Consider the following 24,516-nt stretch of genomic DNA (forward strand, 5'->3'; position numbering starts at 1 on the left):
CGCATTTTAAATTGTGCACAATCTTAACAGAGCTACGAGTTAATCCCTCTAACAGAGGACCAAAACAGCGACCTTTTAATTGCAAGTCCAGTGTGCTAACCATTTTGCCATGCAAGCATCGCCTACCTAAATGAAATCTAATTTTCCTTTTTTTCATCTTTTTGTTTAAATTCGCTCTCCCAAAAATAGCTTTAATTAAAGCTTTTTTTTACTCGTAATAATACTTTTACTCATTTATTAAATCTCTGTTAACGGAGACGTGGGTCGCATAAACAGTACAGCAAGCTAGTAGTGCGACCGTGTTAAGAAGGTGTACAAACACTCGGGTGAGTTAGGGGGGGGGTTGAGAATGCCAGAGTTGGTCTTCAACAAACTTTAAACAAATGTCAAACGTTAAAGAGAATGAGTAAAGATACGATCTGCTTTTTGTCTGTTAAGCATTTCGCACTCACTCTCAGCACCTGTGTTTGACGAGTGGCTGTGGACACCAATCGCTTAATTATATACATTATTATTTTTCTATCTACGTGGCTTTACCGAAAGACCCATATAATATATTAATTATAGATATGTTTGTACAAATATATTTTGACTTGTCTGAGATATCGGAGTATAGGGGGTGTATGGGTGTATGGGGGGGTATGGGGGTGTATGGGGGGTACAGAGATGTCCGGACATTGTGAATCACTCAATGCTGTAAAAGCGACGACAGGTTTGTCAGTAACTTTATTTTAAAAAAAAACAGCTTCAGTTTTAAATTATATATAAAATTTACATTTTCTAAGAATAAAAATACAGTCATATTTACAAGTACTTACACGTATAATACATAGATTCGTGGCTTTATACATCTGATAATCAGGGGTGACACAAGTGGCACACCTCCACGGCAGTGTGCTCATGCTTGGTCGTCATGCAATTTCATCAAAGAAAATAAATGAACACGTTTATTAATTTGAATTCACAATGTAGTTCGTGCCCAATTAAAATCTTAATTGTGGCACCAGTTGTTGTTGCGACAAGTTCAATGTGCTGTAGCAATCCGCAGTTCGTACTGCACGGACTTATTACGGAATTACGGCATGATTTATACTGAGACTGCATCTCAGGTGACAGCAATTGTACCATGGTTGAATTAAATTGAATGCCACTGAGTTGTAAGACTCTCTTAGAATAGGTACCCTGCGCCGGGATGGTTTTAAACCCAAACAATGTAAATAAATAACTGAATATTAAATGTTGAGTTTAAAGTTAAAATAGCGGATTAACTCGATGTCTGCAACAGACACAGGGCGTTTTGTTACCTCTGAAATCACGGTGGCTTCTGTGTTGAATGCATTCAGCCACTAAAAGGGCAGTTGTTGAGTTCCGTTAAGCAATCCCACGATGGATCGCGCACGGTGCAGTTTGCCGTTTCTGTTCGAAGAAGTTGCAGAAAGTGAGCAGTCCCAAATTGATGGCGTCCTCTGCGCGCAACCGCGGTTGCTTGAGGTTGCAGCAATGCTTCGTGCTATAGTTGTATGTTGTAATCATAACGACGCACACGATGCTATGAACGTGTCAAGAAAAATACGTATTGTTGTTGTTTTTATTCTGATTTACACTTGGATGAGTTTCCCATTCGAATAGATCTGTCGCATTTCAGTAACCCCAACTGTGAGCTCAAGGCGGCAGTCCCCATAAACCACGGGGACTTCACCCAACAAACGCGCGCTATATAATCAGTGGCATGACTTTGAGATGGTGCCAAATAGCCAACAAGGTGACCAATGCAATATCGTCATGAAGCCAACATTGTGCACTGTGTTATTTGACGTACACCTTGCTTCATATTCTGCCTCGGTAGGGTGACAATGTGCGCCAATCTTCACTCCTCCGCCACTACGGTCGTATTTTCCCACTAAAGAAATAAACTTTATTCAACTCTGCATCACGAGGCCATCCTTACAGGAGGCCATCACATCCAATTTCGTTTGGACAGACGCCAGTGATTTTCTGCATAATTATTACGGGGCCAAAGAATGGTTATGCATGACCCATGGTCACAGAGATTCACGAAAGGAATGCAATAGATGACTAACCACAACTTTACAAGGACTGCATTGTCCGTCTGTGAAGTATTCTTTTTCTTACCGTGCATACGTTTACATTGTTACTCTGGCTATAATGTGAGACTGTGCAAGAATACATATCTGGCAAACGTATAGTGACTTAATAAAGAAAATAAAAAAGCAAAAACCCATGCATTGTAAAAGAATATCTTTAATTTACAAGGTATGTCTCATCATACAGGTAATCCGATGCGAATAATTGCATTGCCGTAGTTGTAAGTGGTATCAAACTCAGTGTGCAATTAACTCCATACATATGATATATGATTTGAAATCCTATGATTTAAAGTGGATACTGCGTACCAATAATGGTTTGCTGCCTTACATACAAAGTAGCCTTGCACAATTGTGCATCACTGTCTGAGTCTGTACCCTACACTGGCTTGAAAAGGCAAAAATGCTTTTGGGCAACTGAATTAAATATAAAAATGTAACAATGGTCATACATGTGTTTGCTATCTTAATTAGAGTTACCATATCCCTAACCCTAATGGAAAACGTAATTATTTTAATGCTAATCTTGATCTCTGCATGTAGTGATATGTGTGTGCAAAAACTCACAAATAAATCTTAACATGAGGTTGCTATGACTATGAAATCGATCAATGGATGCACTGTAAATAATGTGTAACTGAATTAGCCATCGATGTTTACATTATAACCTAAATTGGGCTGTTGAATGAATAATTATAGCAACATTGAAATGTCTGGAGTTTGATAGAGCTCACTAAAACAGCAATTCAGATAGTTTTTTTTTTAACATGGACTATGCAAAGGTTTCAACAAAAGCTTATGGTAGCTCACAGAAGCATATTACACCTGGGAATGGCAAAACACTTAAAGTGCTATATTTAACAATAAGGCACTTGGGGCTTCAGAACCACTGCACAGAACAACAACAAAAAAGCCAATGTGCGATTCACAGAGGTGGGAGAGCTGTTACAGAGGTTAACTCACTGCAGAGGATTACAAGACCACTGAATCATTGGGCAGGGGGGAAGGGGGGTCATTCTGTCTGTTGTCTACCCTTATCTTAATCACCCACATTGACCCACCACCTTACACTGGATTAAACCTGCTGCAATGCCACCGTCTCCCCTTCCTTATTGATTACGGTGAAACCAAGGCAAATGCGCAAACTAAAACTGAAACATTTTTAATTGATTAATTTAAACATTGTATGGATTCGCTGATTTTTTATGGGTTAGCCGCATCCCATTGTGGGCATCGCAAATGCCACCGAGATGACAGGTTGGCAACGTTCATCAGGTCAAATCCCATCTTACAGACATTTTTGGCGGCATTGAACTGAATGTGGAAGCTACTAACAATACCGTTCACAAGAACAGGTAATTAATGTTCAATTTGCATGTACACATAGCGCCCTTTCGTCAATCCACTGCTGGACGAGGGCATCCCCACCCCCCATTTGGGTCGAAGGGGTTCTTTGACCGTGCTACCAACACGCTGGTCAGTGCGAGTTGGTGAAGGCGGGGAGCATAGAAGTAGAGTACAACAATGGATGTTGCTGCATTGCGCTCTGCTGCCCACCGCCTAGTCCCATCTACAATGACTGCAAAATGATTTCACAACAAGAGTTACACTGTTACATCGATGCTCATATCCCATTGGTTAAACTCCGCATATACATAGTTCGGACGCATACAAAGTGCCGTACAGCAAGAGTGTTTCTACATACGCAATCACATATTCACTTATTGAAAAAAATGCGTAAGTGTGCGTCAGGTTAGCAATCACACTTGCAGTGCACATTCAACGAAGAAAACGTGGAATTGAAATTATGTTACAGGCTTCATTAAAAAAAATGCATCGTTATAGGAAAGAAAAAATGCGCTTTAATCATCGCTCACAATTTAAGAACATACGAAAAAAATGCACTTTGGAATCTATTGTGACGGGAAACCTGTAAATTTGAGCTATGCAGTACAGGATTTAAAATATTGTGGGATTTAGGGTATGACAAGACAGACAATGGCGTCCCTTTGAAAGCGACGTCAAAGCGGATTAAATATACACTTAGAGCAGACAATTCATTCTGGTCACTCCCCACAGAAATTACCAATTGACTATAGCAACCGTTTTGTAGACTCCATTCAATATAACAATAATGGTTTTGAATGCATTGGCTTTCTCCAAGTTTCACTGAATTGCAAGACTGTTTCAGAGGAATGCTGCATTGGGATATTAATATTGCCAGGAAACCAGAGTACAATACGAACGCCTAGCATATGACGGCATAGCACTCCAAGACACGCACCGATGCATTGAAGAATTCACTTGCTCCGCTGCCACTTCCTGGAAGCTGAGCGGGACAGTAGGAGTTCACGTGTAACTTTGTGTGTGCTACATTACAAGGCGATTCGGCCATGCGTTCAGCATTCTGTACATCTGGACTCAACTGATGTGGCAACATTTAATTTGTCAACCAAAGTACTTGAGGGAGATGAGTATGTGGCCTTCGTTCGCACCGGACAGTGATATTTGCACTCGGTTTCAATGCGGTCAAAAACAACGCTCTCCTGACCAATAAGAGAGAATGAGTTTGTGAAATATTGAAAACGATTAGTTGCACCGACGTGATGTTAGACAGATATGAAAAAAATCGAATCGTTTTAAGTGAGACATTCATCCAGCAGTGTTGCTGACAAGATAATTTGAAAGTATTATTATTGAGCAAGTTAATTCATGTTTGGGGTGTTGGTGCTTTCATAAGGTGTCAGTATACTTTAAGCATGTATGTTGAACTTCTTTTGCACCATATGTAGCGAACCGTGCTACTTAGAGGTGAGAATATGGATGCACGCTTTCTTAAATATGTACAAATCACTAATTGTCCGCCAAATATTTCGATAATCACTATTTTATGAATCGCCAAACATGTCCTCGATGTTAAAGAATTCGTATCACGTGGTGAAAAAAATTCTGTGCCGTGACTCCTTCACTTCAATCGGCTTCTCATACCCGACTCCAGATGGCACTCTGTTGTGGCTTGTGGATTCGCCGCATGTCAATAATCAAGTCTATTTGTAATTTTCCTGCCATTTGGACGATTAAGTGAAAAAAGCTAAATTCAAATTTTCTGGCTTTTTCGTCGAATCATTGATGAAATGTCAATTTGCATGAATTCTAAAGTTCCAATGCAAGTTTTCAATGGTACTGGCCTCGTGACCCTACACTGGCATTAGCCTTGTGCCTTAATATTTTTTACATCAACCGACTACATCTACTGGAGTGTTACAGGACCTCTAATGGGACTCTCCATCCTGACAGCCTTTACCACAGGTCCAGAGGTATTGAACCACGGTCTCCGCTAAATCACACAGACCAAACATTTCCGCTGCATCAGCGGCACTCAACTTAAATTCAGCCACGCGGCCGCAATTGCGTTACCGTCTTAAATGGGCATGGCCTTCTTTAGCAAAAGCAGTGAATGTAATTTTGTTTTAGTGCACCACGCACCGATGTAAACGAATGGAATTGGACCATCGAAAAAAGATGAAAAGGCCCAACATTTAAGCGCACGTCAACGCCAACACTGACGTCACTGAAGGTTTGACTTTGGTCTTGCGAAGTGCGCCACTTAATTTGGGTAAATGTGTCAGCTACGCATTGTTCCCCCCACACAGAACATGTCCTGCTGCAAATCATTATCAGGAATATTATGAAATGTTTAGGCATGCACAATGTCATGCGGAAGAAATGTACTTTTAGAAAGTAGAATATCTGTTTTTCCATTACCGGTATACAACATGTAAAAGAGCACCCATTCTTAAGTCTTAAATATTACATCTCAACACGATCTTGTCTCAGCCAGAGGACAATTATATACTCAATACCATTGCAAAGCCACAAACTGTTACATTACATTGCAGTTCTACATTCAAGCACCATACATTCATATTCACATCCCACAATCAATGCAAATCATTAAAGTGTCGATGATTTATCTTCTGTTCCACGAAATATATTTTTAATGACTGCTTGCTCATCGGATTTAAAAAGAAATGTACATTATAATTACGAATAATTTGATTGCTCTTGCATGTCGGAGATATTTAGTTCATCGGCCAAGGCAGTCGATTGGCAGGGCGCGTTTAGCGTGGTAAAGCGTGGGCACGGCCACCTTTTCAAAGACGTCTGGCTAGCAGGCCAAATATCCTAGAGGGGCTCTTCTAGACCTCCCTCTCGTAGAGGCGCTTCCGCCAGCAGTGTCAAGAACAAATTATTTCAGGGCTGCACCCTCGCCGTTAATTAGGCAAAAAAATGTGTCATAACACTTCGAAATGTGTTTAACTATTAACAACTTGTTGACTACATGTACTGAAATAGAGGGAAGGTAAGAGTGACCAAGGTATGGACATCTATCTCAATATTCAGTGGATCTTTCATGACGTGTGAGCGCGACATTACATCTGCCTTGAGGCTGGTGTCGGACACCGTATCTTTGTTGAAATGAAAAAAAAAATATCTACTACGAATATGATTTTGATTCTTGCTAGCTCAGTTGTTATCGGCCTACTTAATATTTTCCACCGAAAGGCAGTTCATGTTGATTTTCTTTTACTAAATAGCTGCTTTGCTACTGAACATTGACAGGAAAGCACCTTTCCGCCCAACCATAAATGATGACAAATATATTGGTTGAAATATAAGTCCTCAGCGTAATGTTTTTTTTTGAAGTGCTAACTTTAACAAAACATCGGAAGCAAAAGCTATTCCACTCAGCCTCGTAGACTGTCGTGGCCAGGTGCTGTTAGCGACTACATACAGAACTCCAATCACCCGCCTTTGTCTCCGCAGCTATTCACACATCTCACAAGGTACAGGCACTCGTCCACTTACAAACGAGTTAGGTTCCAGAGGTCTGTTTGTAAGTCCAACTATACTCCTGTCGATTCCAAACATGTTGTACGGCACGTACACTAAAGACGGGAAATGGATTTAAAAGTTGAATAATCTCCTGCAGATGTAGACACCAGTGATGCTTCACGTTCTGCAGATGTAGATGCCACCACTGCCATCTATTTCGCGGAGCGGTTGAACTTACGACTCTCAGTCCGAACAGGCAACTGGACATACGGACAGGTTTGTTCGTATCCCTGATAGTTCTTAAGTCGAATGTTCGTAAGTGGAGGAGTCCTGTACTGTATTTAATGGCTTGTACGATTGCCACTGGTGTCCATGTACAACACTCGTGCACAATTTATAATGCATCCAATTGCCGAACTTTAAATGTACTTTAAATGCTTCAGTGAACAGTTAGAAATGGCCTCTATTTCTCCAAATACGTTTTAAATGACCAGCATCACCGTGGAACTGAACAAAACCATCTGTGAAGAATAACGTAAAATTTTTACGTGGTTTTTGAGGTTCCAGTTCATTTGTATTTTATATTCTCCAGTAACAAAATAATTACATTTAATAAGAAATGTGACAATCTGTGGAAACCTTGGGCAAGTGGTATTCACGGCTAAAAGAGTAAAATGGGGAAATGTATAAACATTTGAAAAAAAACAGCAATAGAAACTAATTTTCAGAAATAACACGTAATAATACCAGCATTTAGGGCTTCACAGCTGCATTCCATAATGTACTGTATATCAAAAACTAAAGAATGTACACTTGCTCATTTTTAAAATAACAAGGCATTTCATATTGGAAGTGGCATTTCAAATACATTACACCAAAGGATTAAGGAACAAAATAAAATGCAAATATGAACGTGAAATAACCATTTATCCAAAATGTAGGGATAAAAACTGCATTTACCCTTCATTGCAAAGTAAAAAAAATCTATATTTATGAGCTCTTTATTGGACTCTTGATGGGGTTGTAAAAACTGGCATTTGGAAATAAAAATATGGGATGATTATGCAGGGAATTAAATTGACAATGAGCACTCATGCCATTATCTGTAAACGTGTGCTGATCATTTCACATATAAACTATGATTGGGTGTGCGATTGAAACCCACATTAACCCTCAACATCAGGATGAAATGTAATTACATTGAACGCCGATTTTGAAGTGCATACTTACATGCCATTCAAAAACTGTTCCATTGGTTCGACGTTAACTTTCCAAATGAGTAATTTATACTTTTCGCTTGCGCCAGAAATCCCAGCTAATAGATACAAAGCCGTAGCCGACAAATTCTCATTAGTGCCTCCCAGAACCTTAGATGGATACATTCTCATGTCACGTCATGTATTTAATTTGTTCTTTTCAAGCGGAAAGGTTCTTTTGTTTTTTTGCTCTATTGTAACACGCGCTCACCCCCAAATTATGCTTCATTAAGAAGCTAAAGAGATTCCACCGAGTCCCCCTTTCATCGTTATGTTTAGCTCTACTGTTTGAGCATCATTCACCTGAAAAGAATGATAATTACTACTTTACCATAAACCTCTGTGGCAAGCAAGAGAAATGGATAATGGATTCCCAGACCTTCTCAAATATTTATCGGCGGCATTATTAGGCGCGCGTACGGGAGGCTGATTTTATACAAAAGGGAGGCTCAATGGAAAAAAAAAACAATCATTTCCCGCAGAGATAGCACGAGGAATGTTGAATATGCCTCGCCTTGTACAAGCTCAACATGGACAACCGTGGTCCTAGGCGGAGATGAGTAAAAGAGCAGGTTTATCCTGTGGCGTCTCGGAAACACCGAGAGACTGACAAAAAAAAGATCAACTCTGCTCGTCTTGAAGGGATCATCGGCCTCAAAGGAATTCACTCGAGCACTGTCCTCAGCCATTATAATATCAGCGTGGGACAGAAGACACGTGTTAGCATTTGCTCGTGTTTGACACTTGTTAGCACCGTCCTGTGCGTGTGTGTGCGCGCGGACGTCCAGCCTGCTAATAGCACATTTCGCATAGTCCCAGTTGGATCAGAGTGGCATCTTCGCCTTTTGTTCGTGTCTGGGTGTGTGTACACGCACCAGCGTGAGCATCGCCTAATGGGATTTTATACGTGTGACTGATGCATCGATTTGAGATTTTTGACACATTAAAGAACACATTGACACATGGATGATTAATATAACAGGAGGCTCTTTTGAATAATCTTCCATGTTTACATATAGAGAAATTAATTTATTACCATGTTTAGCTGCTTATCTGAAGCTTCTTCTGCACATGTAGAAATGTTAATAATAAAAATAGCGGATAAAACACAATGGCTGCAGGAAAACTACACATTGCGCAACTTGGGAACCAAGGCTATGGTAATTAAATTTACATCATTTTTACTTATGTCAAGAGATTAAACATGAACTGTTCTGCAACTCTGCAATGAGTGACTTAGAGGGGTAGCGAATGTCCATTTAAAATAGCACAAGTGGTGTTTTTAAATCAACATATTAATGTGAATCTGCATAACATTATGGTATTTATCGTATCAAAATATTTGGGGAAAAACTGTCAGTTAAACCTCGATTATACTCAGAGCCAATTGCATTCTAACAACAACAAAATATGACGACGGTAAGACTACTTTTGTGGAAATTTTACCAAAATGCACTTTTGTATCATGCAGGTATAGCAGCTTCCGTTCCGTGTCTTGTCGTTTGTGGTCATGTGATCAGAAGGCTGCTATGAAACAAGAACGGCGATATTTACCAAAGGCCCACAATTATGGTTGTTTCTTTAATGGTCGTTTCAGATCACATTCAGAACATGCATTTCTTAGTCGAATGCTTCACGAGGCCTAGTTCAAGCGTACCCGGATTCACATTTGCCCCAGATCACGTGGTTCCTTGCTAAGAGATAGTAAAAACAATTCCATATGAAATAGAAATATATTTATGCAGCCACAATGGCAACGTATCAAATAATGCACTCCGTTGTGTGGAACAGTTAAGGCTGCAAGGGTTCGTTGAATAACAGTCTGATTCTTAGCCACCAGCCTTGGAAATGATGGAATTGAAGCTTTGAAAAGATACTGGCTTAAAAGGACAAGGACGAACGCCAAGCCTTTCCAAGGCCCACTGGTTGCTAAGGACAAAGCCCCCTTGCAGTAGGCCACAGCTGAGAGCACCCGTGTATAGATGCGTTCTAAATGTTGACGCTAAAGCTCTGCTTCGTGTGCTGCCCTATTCACTAACTGCTTGCGTTCCAGTTTTCTGGAATTTGCTTGTACTGAGTAAGCTGTCAGAAGCGAGTAATGTGCTACGACTAAGCTGCATCTTACACTTTTCATAACGCTTCACGCAGTGTGTGAAACTGCACGTGTGTGCCCTTTGTAGACAACTTAAGATTACCATTTTGCTAATTCGTTGTTTTTAGCAGGGCTATAACAATTCCATGGTCTGTTCTTGGTTTGTGTTGTTAATTTGTCGGGCATTGTTTAATTTCGTGAATATGTAATGCATGCTGTTTAGGGATGTGTGTTTTGTGCATAAAGTAGGGATTTAGATACATGTATTATGTACAGTATTCTATATAAAATTACCTGTAATTGAATTTCAATATAAAAAATATGCGTGTGTATAGAGATATAGGCCAATGTTGTAAAATGCACCATTCATGACATTGATCTTTCTAATGCAAACCAACGCTATGATTGTATTAAACCAGACTGACTTAATTACTGCGCAATCTAGCCTGAAAACTGTTCAATAAAATAATGCTTCTCCTAAGACATAAATCCAGACACTTCTAAAAGTTCACATATATCCCAAATGAGAAAAAAACATGCCTACACGGTAACGTTTTCGTTTTTACAGGCAGATAGAAATATAAAACGCTTTCGAAATGGAACGTTTAAAACGCGGTGTGTCTGATAGGCACACGGCCAGAAGAAAGACATCAGATTCCAAGTAAAATATGAAACTATATAAAAACGTTTTGTTATTATTTTACCAGGTAAGGCCCACTGAGCTATATAGCTCATTTTCAGAAGTGACCTGGCCACAAATGATAGCTCAACAAAGTGGCTTATCATTGGGCCATTTATCGCAGCCAATTTCTCTAAACGTACATTCCTAAATGTGGAGAGAGAAACCGGAGGACTCGGAGAAAAACCCACGCGACCAACGGGGACAGAGACACGCAAACTCCAAATATACAACAGTCAGGCTCGAACCCAGGACCTCCTGCGGATACCAGGCGAGGGAGTTCACATCTTGTTGTGATTTAGAGGACACGACAACCACTTTGACACTCGCGGCTGTTGACGGACGATCTCTCCGGAGGACGCTGTCATGGGCTCGGATTTTTACGGTCCTTGCTTCGGAATCAGTTCTGCAACAGACGCGTACACGTTCACGATACATTGGCGGTGAGATTTTCTGACTTTCAACATTCCACGGTCTTGACGATGCAGCAGAAGAAACACACACACATGGTTCGCGCAATTGTAAACAATCCCCCCCCCGCCCCACCGACGATAACAAGAGCAGAAACATTAGGGAGAAATTAAACACACACTCACCAAGTTGGACACTGATTCGACCTCGTGGGCCTCTGTACTGTGCTGTGAAGAAGGGCCATTGCCCGAAACGTCGTCTATGAGAAACGTTTCCTTTTTAAGGAGGCGTTATTGACAAATGTGTTGAGCTTTTTTATAGATATATACCAAGAACTGGGTTCAGTAAACAAGATTGAACGTGGAGGTTTTATTACAGTGATACAATACACATTAACAGTGGCACCGAATTCCCTCCTTTTGTATCTGTAGTCAAGTTTAGTCAACTTTGAATGACCCAAGACACATAATGGTCAACCACTGCTAACAGCTGTGCACTATCGACCCAAATGACCATGTTCCATTTGGAGACGTGGACCGGGTAACATCCATTAAATTAAAAACCTCTTTATTATCCCGCGTGATTACGAGAGAGACCAATTAAATTGCACGATCACTTTTGCGAACAGAGGCATCAGAAGACGCGAATAAAAGCGACTGTTCAGCTTTAAATACAAATTTCCCAGGAACTATATCGGTGACGTGGTGCCGAAGCACAGACTGAACACGCTTCACCACCTTTTTTATGAACAAAGACTGCCCTTGTCTGATATATGAACACCATCGGCTAACATTTCCACGTGTCTCTGTGCTACATGACCATCGCTTTCGATGACCAAGAAAATGTTTGTAGGTGGAATTCTTGATAAATCGTGAGCAATGGAAAGATGATATTGAGTGTTAATTTACTAATAGGGGGAGTAGGAACGGCACACCGCTTTGCAGTGAGTAATGTGAGCTGTTTAGATTTCGGGAAAAAACAAAAACATTCTCACGATGTTGATGCTACAAAGGCTGCCATTGCACAGAGCCCGGTTTAAACAAGATGCTTGCAGAGATCGCAAACCTGGCTGGGGCTTTTTCAGTTCAGAAGAAAAAATGCGTTAATGATTTCACCGATATCAATTGTAAGCGCTGGCTTTTACACATCACATCAAATGAGCAAAACTGAGCATTTCACTTTGATCTCCGCACGAGAGCAGCATCTGAATTATCCGACATCTGAAGATTCTAAATTCTGATCTGCAGGCATTAACGGCCAGCGCTGTACCTGGATCTCACAGAGGAATTATAGATTATTGCTGAGCAAGTGATCGCGGTGTCAATTGCCGCATCGCGCCGCGGAGAAAAGGACTTTCTCTCTCCTGCTTTCACCCATGATCATTATGCCAGTTGTGCTACTGGCAGAGGAGGGAGTGAGCGGTGGCTCACGATTGGCTTGCCGCCGACTGCTGGGCTTGAAAGGCTGGCAGGGCGCCGTGGTAGTGTTCCGTGGCGATTGTGGCGAGTGTCTCGCGCACGACGGCTTGACAGATGGCGAGAAGGCGAAACGCCCCTGTGACTAATGGCGACTTGCGTGAAAGGAGCAGCGGCAGGGTGACTCCTCGGCTTTAGTCGCACGCGCTAAAGGAGCAGCAGATGTTTTAGCCCGCTTGATTCTCATAATGAAGGCCTGTTATAAATAAACGCGCAAGTAACGCGTGCGTGCGTGCGTGTGCAATGGTGTAAATTAGTGTAACCCCGATGTGCCGCGGAGGAGGTGGGGAGGTGGGGAGGAGGCACCACAAAACCCAGCAAAACAGAGTGATTTCGAGGCACGGCTACCATCCGTGGTGCGTGACATCAATTTCAGACGCAGAAAGCCCCTTTCACCAACTTGCACTGGCAAAACTTGGTGAAGTATGGTCAATTCCCTCCCATGACCGAAATTTGTGCTGGGAGGAGGCCTTCTTCCAGAGTTGCATTGACAAAGGGCTGTGAATTATTGATGCTTAAAATGTTTTAATGTATTCTTTATCCACTGCACGACATGAACGCGATGTTTCCAACTCACCACTAGATAACCACAGACTCGTATGTATACAGATATAGAATCTTATTCACGTCTCGCCTGCTCACTGGGTTATGACCCTGTCCTTTTAAAAGTGGAGCTGTGCCATCTGGCTGCGCGGGACAAAGCCCTTGAAAGGAGGGGTGTTGAGTTATACATCGTTCCCCCAAAACTGGTCGGTTGGTGGGTGACTTTTGGTGTCCGAACATCTGCGGTGGCACTTCTCTGCATCTATTCAAGACCCGAACAGGAGGATTTCTCCACAACCCTGGCTGTCGCCTGATGATGCTGGCAGAGGCGTAGCTAGGGGGGGGCAGGGGGGTACATATGTCCCCGGGCGCCAAGGTAAAGGGGCGCCAAAATGAGGCTTACACTGAAACTACTGCACAAATCTACACCTCAACCTAAAAGTTTATATATCCCGCCACACACAGCCTACATGTCATGTAATTACATTTTGGTACGCGCGCCTATTAAGAACTTACATGGAAGAACGTCCCAAACAACAGACAGGTGCAGTCTTTCAGCCTTAGTCACTGGCCTGCTTATTGGTGGCAGAAACTACGACGGCCTGAAACACACTGGAGTGCACGATCAGAAGCTGTTAAAGCTATCTATGAAGAACTGGATGAACTAGTAGGGCTGCTAGACAAATTATCGGAGGACATAACAATGACGCCTGAAACCAGAAGTGATGCAGAACAGTTACAGGCATGCATATTAAATTTTAACTTTATAGTTTTACTACATTTCTGGAACGTCATTCTTGGAAAAATTGATCATGTTCAGAAGCGCTTACAGGATCCTACTATGAATTTCACGGAAGCAGCAACTGATCTTGAATCTTTGGAGCATGAATTTGTCAAGCTTCATGATGATTTGAGCCAAGTTGCTGTAGAAAACGCCAAAACAAGATGCACAGCCTGGGGGATCGATGTGGACAGAAGAATTAGGCGACGTCGGAAGATGCTAGGAGAACTGGCAAGAGATGCAGGACTTTCAGCAGAAGAAGAAATTGTGCACGTTATGAAGAGCGTATTTTATCGACTTCAACAGGAGATGTCAACACGGTTTTTACGACTAAAAGACCTGAACACAAAATTTGGATTTCTGCTGGACGTCAAACCTCTTCTATCTGACACAGATGTCGTTGCAATTCGTCGAAATTGCACAGATTTTGTAAATTTCTATGACACCGACATCAATGGCCACGAACTTTTCACAGAAATTGGAGATTGCAAAATGCTGCTCAGTAACCTGAATGAAGTTCTACCATAAACTCCTTTGGATCTTCTTGGTTTTATTGTGTTTTATGGAGACGACATATTTCCGAATTTCACTGCAATAGCAGTTTCAATTGCAAGCTGTGAGCGGTCGTTCAGCAAATTGAAACTTATTTTGTCGTATTTGCGTGCTTCAATGAGACAAGATCGTCTCAGCGATCTTGCTCTTCTTAGCGTTGAAAGAGAAACATTGTAAAAAACTGATTTTGATTACGTGATTGACCAGTTTGCGACAGTGAAATCAAGAAAAATTTATCTTTTGTAGACTATGTCAACGAGTCTACGACAGTGACTGAGTGAGCCATGTAATATAATTTATATAAATTTGCTTCTTTAAATACAATGTTTCATTAAAATTTAAATTGTCATTCCTTATTCGATGTAATAGGAAAATGTGATAAAACGGGGGGGGGGGGGGGGCGCCAATTTTATAGTTCGTCCCTGGGCGCAAAATATCCTAGCTACGCCTCTGGATGCTGGTTGTAATCACCGGAAAAACGTCACGGGACTCGGATTGTAAATGTTGTGGCTTTACTCTCCAATGCAGCGATCTGCTGAACTAGTAACGCATTGGCACGTGTTGTTTACGTGACAAACCCTACTAATTGGCTCTGTTGGGTTGTGGCGGGTTTTAACGGCGCATTTATATTTAGGCGATCTAGCCCAAAACACCTATATTATGGATGCAACTTAATGTTGGATGTCTCTGCAACCAGAGACGTCCACATAGAGGCTGGCAATTCGGCAGCGCCATTGCAAGAGTTCAACTCCCATGAAGCTTAGAGCGCTGAATGGAGTTCAAAATAACCCACAAACACCTTGTGAAAGACGAAATGCAGAAGATCCCAGGGTATGATCTTCCACGAAGCTCATGGTCCACCCGAAACCGCATCCACTGCACAAACCATGCAGATGCGGATACCTGATGCACAAATGGTCATAAAGACCATGCAACATATACCGACGCAATGCCAGATCCACAAATACGAAGGAGACATCACAGCGATACACGCTGCTGCTCCTAGCGCGATTATCTGGCTTGACCACCTTAATGTGAAATTTTAGTTGTTGCTCTGCATCTACATCAGCCATACCAAAGAAGACGATTGAAAGAGCAATTTTGGTCAATTAGGGCGTGGACCCACCTTTTTAGTGAGTATATATTGAGGCTGACACCAGCACACGATGGCAGTGGCGTGACTGACATACCCCACCAGATGCTCATTATTAGTCTCGGGCAACCAAGTAGAATCCCAAGCCAGGTTCAGATTCCAATTGAGCCTGTCGTTACGCACGGCTAAGATTTGGCCCTGGTTTGTGAGCACTATAGCGCACTGTGTCCACCGATGTGTGTCCCCCCCTCCCCCACTGCTGTTCCCCCTCTCAAGATACGCACACTGACATACGTAACAACACTTCAGAGCTGGGTTATATTAAGTGATCACTGCCCAAACAATTTCAAGTCTAATTGCGCAACTGATTACGTTTCAACAGGAAAATAGTTGGGTGAGGGGGAAGATCTGTCCTCCGTTCCCACGTGCGACGCTGGACGGGAGGTGATGGGTGGGGCTTGATGACGTCGTTGGTGTCACCGGGCGCGTCACGCTGGCCGTGGTTTTGTGGGGGGTTTCCTGCCTTCGAGAGGCTGGATGCACGGGGCGGAGGCCACTTTTTAAAGGGGCCGAGTGGTGGACCATGGAAACTAGCCGAATATAATGTTTTGGTTGATTATAATCAATAATTATCAATAATAGTTAAGACGAATAATTGTTCGAATAATTGTTCGTCTTAACCGCAGAATTGTTCCAGCTTCAAGTATATATCTTCTTGGTTCTTTCGGTAAAGTCACGTAGAAGGGAAATAAAAAAATAAAAAAATAAAACATAATAAAATACAATTCTCTGATGTTTCGGCCACAACGCAAGCAGCCGTCCTCAAGTATATATGCTACATAAGACTAAAGCAACAGGTAAGCAATGTTACAAATCTGAAAAGTAAATAAAATTTCGTTTATAGCATTATGGTCATTTTTTATTCGTGTACCTTTTAAACAAGACTGCTAGGGATCATATTCTCTTCCCCGAGTCTCATCGGCAAGGTGACGTCTCATAAATCAATGCCGGTGGATACCCTGACACGGGCAGAAGTCACTCACACGCAACGAGAGGCTAAGAAAACAGAGCTGTGGTCATGAGAAGCAAATGCTTGAACAAACTGAGGCGTGGCTCGACTTTGTCAACGCCCTGCCTACTCATTTCCAAGGCCCCTTTTATTGCAACGTGTCACAAAATAGCTTCACATCCACTCTCGTTCAACGCGTTAAAGAAACTCAACGGCTTAAAAAGTGGTCAGACTTACATACTTCAGCTTTGGCTAAATACTCCCCCCCTTTTTGATATCAACGGGGTCTCACTTGGGTCACATAAAATATGCTAAATTGAACAAACCCTACGACAATGTTTTTTTACACTATGGGAACCTCATTTGCCAGTAAAAATATGATAATTAGTTTTCTACCCTTCTATCTGGCAACAAAACTGACACCTTTTTACAAGGAGTCATGTTTGCATAGACCGCAATACCTGCAGTCATAATACAAACAAAAAGACGTAACTCTGATAATGTGCACTGTCCTTGAAGTTGATTGGTCCACACAGTCCACACAGTGCACATTATCAGAGTTATGTCTTTTTGTTTGTATTATGACTGCAGGTATTGCGGTCTATGCAAACATGACTCCTTGTAAAAAGGTGTCAGTTTTGTTGCCAGATAGAAGGGTAAAAAAACAATTATCCATGTTTTTTTAATTCTGTTAGTATACGTGAGCCATGATCAATCCACTGCTGACGCCAACGCTCATGGAGTAGCAATCCACCAAGCACCTGCCCACCGTGGATGTCCTCTCAGGCGCGTGCCCTCCCTCGGCTGCCCCTCTCTCGTTATTCTCGACAAATATATAAACACAATTTTTGTTTTACCCGGTAAGGCCGACTGCGCTGTATAGCTCTTTTTCAGACGTGGCATGGCGACAAATGATAGCTCAACAAAGCAGCTTATCGCGTGGAAATTTATAGCAGCCAAATACGTGATATGTGTGTTGATTCTGAACGTGGAGAGAAAAACAGGAGGACCCGGAAAAAAATCTACGTGACTACGGGGAGAGAGAGACACGCACTCTAAACATACAGCAGGCATCAAGATCGGGATCGAATCCATGACCTGCTGCATACCCGGCAAGGGAATTAACATCCCGCCACCGCAGCGCACCTGTATGAAAGTGTTACCATGATGCCGTGAACCGCTTGTTGAATTGCTTTGCTATAAATTAATCTGATAAAGGGTGACAAACTTCATTCTGGAAAAGGTGGACGTTTTGCGCAGATGTCGTGCGACGAAGTCACCGATTTTTTTTTTTTCCGCAGAAGAAGTGGGACGCCACTCATTCAACTCCCATGGCGATGGCGGCAATTAGATTACAAAAAAAGTAGGCGTTCAACTATGCAGCCCTCACTGTAAATGGCGAAGAAGACGAAGAGAAAGACACACAGCAATTAGAAGCAGCAGACCCATTTTGGAATAGAGCCTGGCAAGGAGACACATGTGCCCTACAGCGTCGTCTTTACAACGACAGAAAATACTAAAGAAGATGTATTTATTATGTTGAGGGTGGTTTAGGGATTTATGATACAGTATTCATACAGGGTTCGCGTACATTTTATATGGCAAACTACTGCTGCGTTGATTGCATTAATGCATTGTCAAATTACGTGAGCTGGGGGGAGTCATGGCACAGCGGTTAGCGCACTGTCCGATGAACCGTGGCAAAGCATTTCTTGTGTTCCTGGCCACGGCTAACATCCTCGGCCTCTCTCTTCACCAGCCCACATTGAGCAGTGGTGGTGAAGTATGGTCAAGCAATCCCTCACCCATCGTCCAGGGGTGGGTCGGAAAACAGGCTCTAAGTTATCACTGTTACATGACCTATAAAGTGTGCCGATACATTTCTGGACCTTTGCTTTGAGACCGGTTGTTAAAGCTGCCATATGGGGTAAATTTCAACTGTTATATCCATCCGTGCGTAGCTGGCGCCTACAAATCGACTTGCAATAAACAGTGCACGCACAAACACATATATATCAATGCAATAAAGCAATTTGTGAATAAAACATTGTGGACATTTAGATTCATGAAGGAGGCCTGAAATAGGATTAACATTTGTGTTTGTTAAAAAAAATGTTTTAAGTGTGCAGGGAATGTAAGGGGGATGGGGCGGTCAATTCGGTCTACGCGCGAAGGGCTCTCCAAGCGCTCTCGTAATCCCCGATGTTCTGTGCAGACGCCACTCCTATTATGGAGAGGCACCCGTTAGGGCCATCAGTCACGCGCCTCCAGTGTTGACACTAAACATGCTTCACCTGGGGTTTTTGCAACGTTTAAATTAACAGCTTGTCCGATGAATCGACCGTTTTCTTAATGCCATTCTCACACACTATCAGGATTTAGATTTTATTTTTGTGCGAAGATTTTTTTTCTCTCTCCAGAATTTGGAAAGTGTAATGGCGAGAGCGTGATGTCGGTAGCTAAGACGGCATAATTATTTCCTTCTCTACGAAAGAAAACAAAATGAGGTTTTGAAGACAAGACAATGAACACTGAAGATTATACATCGGCCTATTCACACTCAATAGTTCGTTTTTGCGGACGATAACTCAATGTAATAATGGGCTAAATTGCGGTGATCATGAGGCCAATTTCCATTTCACACACGTCTAAAGGTCAGTACCAATGAGTTGGTCAAAGTGAACCTCAAAAACCACCAGAAATTCAACAACAGATAACATAGCACATGCTGGAGAAAAATAAATAAATGCTTAAATCGTTGAACATCAGGGCAGTGAAAACCTATTTCTAAACAACTGCCGCACGTTCGAAAAACCTTATGATTGCCTCTTGTAAATTGTGAACTCCACATTTTTTTTTCAAATGAGGTTTGATCGTCTACAGTGAATCGCCGACTTTTTCTTTCCTTATCTCACAATTTGAATCGTTCATGCCATGACGCTGGGACACAAGGGGGCATAACTTTGCGAAAAAATGTGAAGCCTCGACTCCGATCGTTGCGCGAACGAGAGACAGCGCTGACTCACGGACGCCACTCGGCGTTCGTGGAGATTGCGTCCTGTCAGATCCACACGAGAAGTTCACGCACAGCAGAGCTACGCGAACTGCATCGTGAAATAAATGCAGCCTAATTTTCATTGTTAGCCCTGCTGCGTTTCCCTTTTAGCACGTACATTGGCCTCTGGAATGAAATTCACACCGCTCTTCCTCTGAGCGTCATGTAACACGGACAACACACAACATGCTTGATTATGTGTGTGGGCGAATCAGGATCATGCTTAAAAACACACACACACGGTCCACCAGAGACCAAATCACATAGCCTGAGCCAATAAACCATCCAATTAATATACCACTACTGCCGGAGGCAGATTATGAATCCTTAATTGGATCCTTCTAATAAAGTCTGTCTCAGCGTATGTCTGTTCGTGCTAATTTAGAGATTTAAAAAGCTGGGTTGTACACGGGGCAACGATGGACAAATACAGCCCCGCTCTGCTCAAGGGTGCTTCGTCAGTCGCAGAGTCCAACTGAACTGTCCATGCGCAGCTGCCTGCTCTCAAAGTAACAAAAAACATCCTGCGTAACCCACTCGACATTCTCCATCCACAGATACATGCCCAGTATTTTACGTAGTGTAAATGTTGTACACAGTACCCACATATACAATATATTGACTCTATGAGCCTTTACCAAATGTAGTGAATCCCAGGGACGTAAGATACATGGATGACTGTCACCGGATAAAGGCCAATGATTCGCTGCTTAGGGAGAGTTTATTTTTGGGCCCTTTACCAGTTTCCATGCAAAGAGTCCAGTGTAACGACAAGGTGTGTGTTGAGCGAACCACAGTTGTTAGCAGAGGTGTGGACTCGAGTCATGTGACTTGGACTCGAGTCAGACTCGAGTCATGAATTTGATGACTTGCGACTCGACTTGGACTTGCATAACAATGACTTTGTCCCACCTATGAGATGTGGACTCGAGTCATGTGACTTGGACTCGAGTCATGTGACTTGGACTCGAGTCAGACTCGAGTCATGAATTTGATGACTTGCGACTCGACTTGGACTTGCATAACAATGACTTTGTCCCACCTCTGGTTGTTAGTAGCCGTCTTACTTATTCCTACAAAAAAAATCGATTCGCTAAAACTTTGCTTGGTAAAAAAATATTTTTCTCGTTGCTGCTCCACGCTGCTGCAATACTCTTGCCACGCATATTCAGCTTGGTTCCCTCCGTTCACCTCCGTTACCCTCTTTATTTCGCGATTAGACCAAAACACAGCGCTCAATTGCACCTTAACGTCTTCTGGCGCCTCTTCCTCCCATAATGTATGCACTGGTGTTTTTTATTTGAGTGTTTTTATGTCACTCTTAGGCTAAAATATAGAGCTTACGCACAACTTGTACCGAACTTTTTCATATTCCACAACTTGCGCGACCGTTAGATCCCTCGTTTGCTATTTGAGCAACATTACTTAAGGATCCTGTACCTGTTCTCTGCAATTTTCATGTTTTTGTCTCTGTTTTGTTGTTGCTGTTGTGCTCACGCACCGCCTGAAAAATATCCGGGCAATTGGATAAACAGCATCATCCGTACAACAAATCAATGCAACTTATTACAAGGAGGCATTACATGGGAGCCTCTTCAGCTAAGTTTTTCGAATGATCAGTTGAAGACAGCAATTATGGTGATCCTGTTAGTGCTACATCGCCACCACAGGCACCAGTATGAAATGGAAATATGGAAGAAGTAGAGAACTTTGTGGAGGTATGAATGTGCACACCACAGGATGTTGGGGGGCTATGGGTTAAACGCGCCGTAATGATTTGAGCTGAAGCTGCACATTTGGGTGTTACGGGGAGATTTCCAAATGTTGCTTCATGAATGAAGGAGGTTGTAAGAGTGAGATGAAGAGATGTCTGGCATTAACAGGGTGGATTTTGTGAGACTATATGCATCACTTTAGAACAGAACAGAGGCCAACATTATTACTAGGGAGTTGATTTTGTTGTTTTCGGTTTGTAACTTCCCACTACTAGGCCAAGACCTCCCACATGTCATTACATTCCCTATGTTACCCAGTTTCTCCCGTGTGTGTGTGTGAGGCTGGAGTAATGTTTCGCAAAAAAGCATGTTTACCTTTGAATAACGGTATACGTGTATGTACGTTGAACTTATTTTGCACCGGAAGTAGCCAACCGTGGCTATAGGAATGTCATGGGCAGGAAAGGTCAAGCAATATAGAGGTGCACATTGGAGCGTGCCAAGAAAGTACAGTAATGTAGAATTAATTAAGAAATGGAAGTTGCAAAGGAAGGTGGTAGACGTGTAATAAATGAAGGACAGGCTATCGAGACAGCCACTGGAGTGGAACCAGGGGGTTGAGGTCTGAGGGAAAGAACTAAAACCAGGCGGTGAAAAAACTCCAAGAGCAAAAACTTTAGAGACAACACGTCGCCAACTGTGGGACATTTTGAGGATTTGGTAGAAGGAATTGGATTGGCTCTGATGACCTCTTGAAGGTTAAGATTGTTTGCTGTTTGGCACTATTTAGATTAAATCCTCAAAATTAGCATTGCCTGAAATAAATGCTACACAAAACTGGTTGACATTTTTAGTGCAGTCATTGGTGACTGCACTGAGATCACAGAAATTGCTACACTTAATCCCAGGAGGATTCAAACACGCGATGGCTATGGTGCTGGTTCGGGATTCTTACATGGGCATCAAACCCCTGAACTGCCCTGTCATCAACAGAAGACATGTTTATGCACTTAACTTCATATATAACTTCATAGTGCAGTATGTACATGACCATAATATGCAATTCAAATCGGGAGGAGCGTTCCAGACGGCCGAATAAGCGCATCCAAAAGCGTGCGACGTGGCGACTGTCTTTCTTCTATGGTTAGCCAAAAGCCGCTGCGAGGATAACCGGAGTTTGCGTGATGGTTTATGCTCCTTCACAAGATTAGTGAGGTATTGTGGTTCACTTGTGGTAAGCACTTTGTGTGTAATGAGTGGCATTGGAGTAATGGCATTGGAGTAATGACGTTGTCACAGCCCAGAGCTAAGAGCCCATTAAAGGTGTGGCACGGCACATCCAGCGGAGAGATGAATGTGCTTCATAAGGCATTTTAAAAGCCTATGGCAGTGTCATACGAGATTGCGAAATATTCTTAATGCCCTATGGATTATATTGCCACCTAAGTCTGCCCCTATGAGGCGAGGAAAGCAAGGACAATGCTGATTTTGTTATTCTGATGATAACTACTTTATCCATCTGTTGGTCTCTCACTACGTCTTCATATTGTTTCCATTCCCCTCTTTTTAATACACTCGCCTAACTCCACCAGTCTAACACTCAAGCCACACCTTAATATATGTAAGTTACGTGTGTACCGGGGCACTTGGATCTGCAAGTTATTGGCTGACAAACAGCTCCGACAGCAAGGCCGGTCACTCTCTAGGGTATGAAACGTGACTAAACGTTAAGTCACCAAATTTGGCGTGGTGATGGCTTTCGACGCGTTAATCCGCCGGCCTTAAATGAGCGGACGTGAATTAGCCAGAGCGAGGACACATTCCTTGGCATGCCCCTTTAGTGGCTGGCAGATCACAAAAAAATGCTCCTTCAGTAAGAAAGTACATTTAATAAACACGCAAATCTTATAACCTAGGTTATCGCGTGTGCGCCTTCACAGGTGGAACTGCCCAATAAACGAAATGGGAAGATTGTGTGTGTACATACTAGATTGTGGCTTATAATCCTCAGACGAACCAAAACCAAGTTCCCCACCTTGTTTAAACGACACTCCTCCAACATATGACTGACTCTCGGTCTGACGCATCGACATTCGATAGTGTTAGCAATAGACGACCTTAATTTCATACTTCATACCATGTGTCCGGAATGGCACATCATAATCATGATCATCATTATTCCTCCAAGTCTGGAAAAATAACAATCATTTGCTCAGGATGTACCACTTGGTGTTTGCCTGAATGATGCCCACAATCTTCTGCCTTGCCTCTGTTATTCTCTGCTCTAAAGAAGTGCCACTGCCTGGTGAGCGAGCACAGTGTGGGCGTGGCGGTGGCTATGAGATGTTAACTACATCACCTGGTATGCAGGTTGTTGTGGGTTCAATTCCGACCGTGACGCCTATATATTTGGAGTTTGCGTGTGTCTCTCAGCCTGGAGTTGTGTGGATTTTTATCCGTGTCCTCCAGTTTTTTCCTCCACATTTAGAATCAACCTCACGCGTTTAGAGTATTTCGCTGCTAGCCACTTTGTTCAGCTATCATTTGTGGCCAGGTCGCTTCTGAAACGAGCTAGATAGCTCAGTATGTGTGGTTAATGCAGTTGATACCTTACAAAAGGTATCTGGTGTTTGAACATCTTAACGCCTCCTGTTTTATTGGCAGAAAGGGTAAAACCTCTTCTTATTTTTCATCACTGTAGAGCCTGTGCTTTGTAAAGGATTGCATTCCCGTACGATCGTCGTTGCCACGCATCACGTTTGGTGGTGTTGCCTCTTTGACCAAGGACTTCTGTCCCCACGTAACTGTCCTGCAGAGAGGGTTTTTTTTTACCAAAAAAAAGGACCACAGCACAAAGCTGTGAACAGTTGCATGAATGAACGCCCCTTGGATCAACCCTCATACACAATGCCAC

General features: G+C 42.5%; 1 protein-coding gene across 9 annotated transcripts in view; it reads right to left on the reverse strand.

Moving 5' to 3' along the window:
- Positions 1-708: 708 nt before the first annotated feature.
- LOC144931570 (janus kinase and microtubule-interacting protein 3-like) overlaps positions 709-24,516 on the reverse strand; it is a 264,070-nt gene continuing 240,262 nt past the window's right edge. For all 9 annotated transcript variants that reach the window (XM_078855561.1, XM_078855558.1, XM_078855556.1 and 6 more), the window contains one exon: positions 709-11,374. The gene's annotated coding sequence lies outside the window, so the exon portion shown is untranslated. The remainder of the gene's footprint in view (positions 11,375-24,516) is intronic.

Source organism: Lampetra fluviatilis, chromosome 4 (genome assembly GCF_964198595.1).
Source record: "Lampetra fluviatilis chromosome 4, kcLamFluv1.1, whole genome shotgun sequence".
Classification (NCBI taxonomy): Eukaryota; Metazoa; Chordata; class Hyperoartia; order Petromyzontiformes; family Petromyzontidae; genus Lampetra; species Lampetra fluviatilis.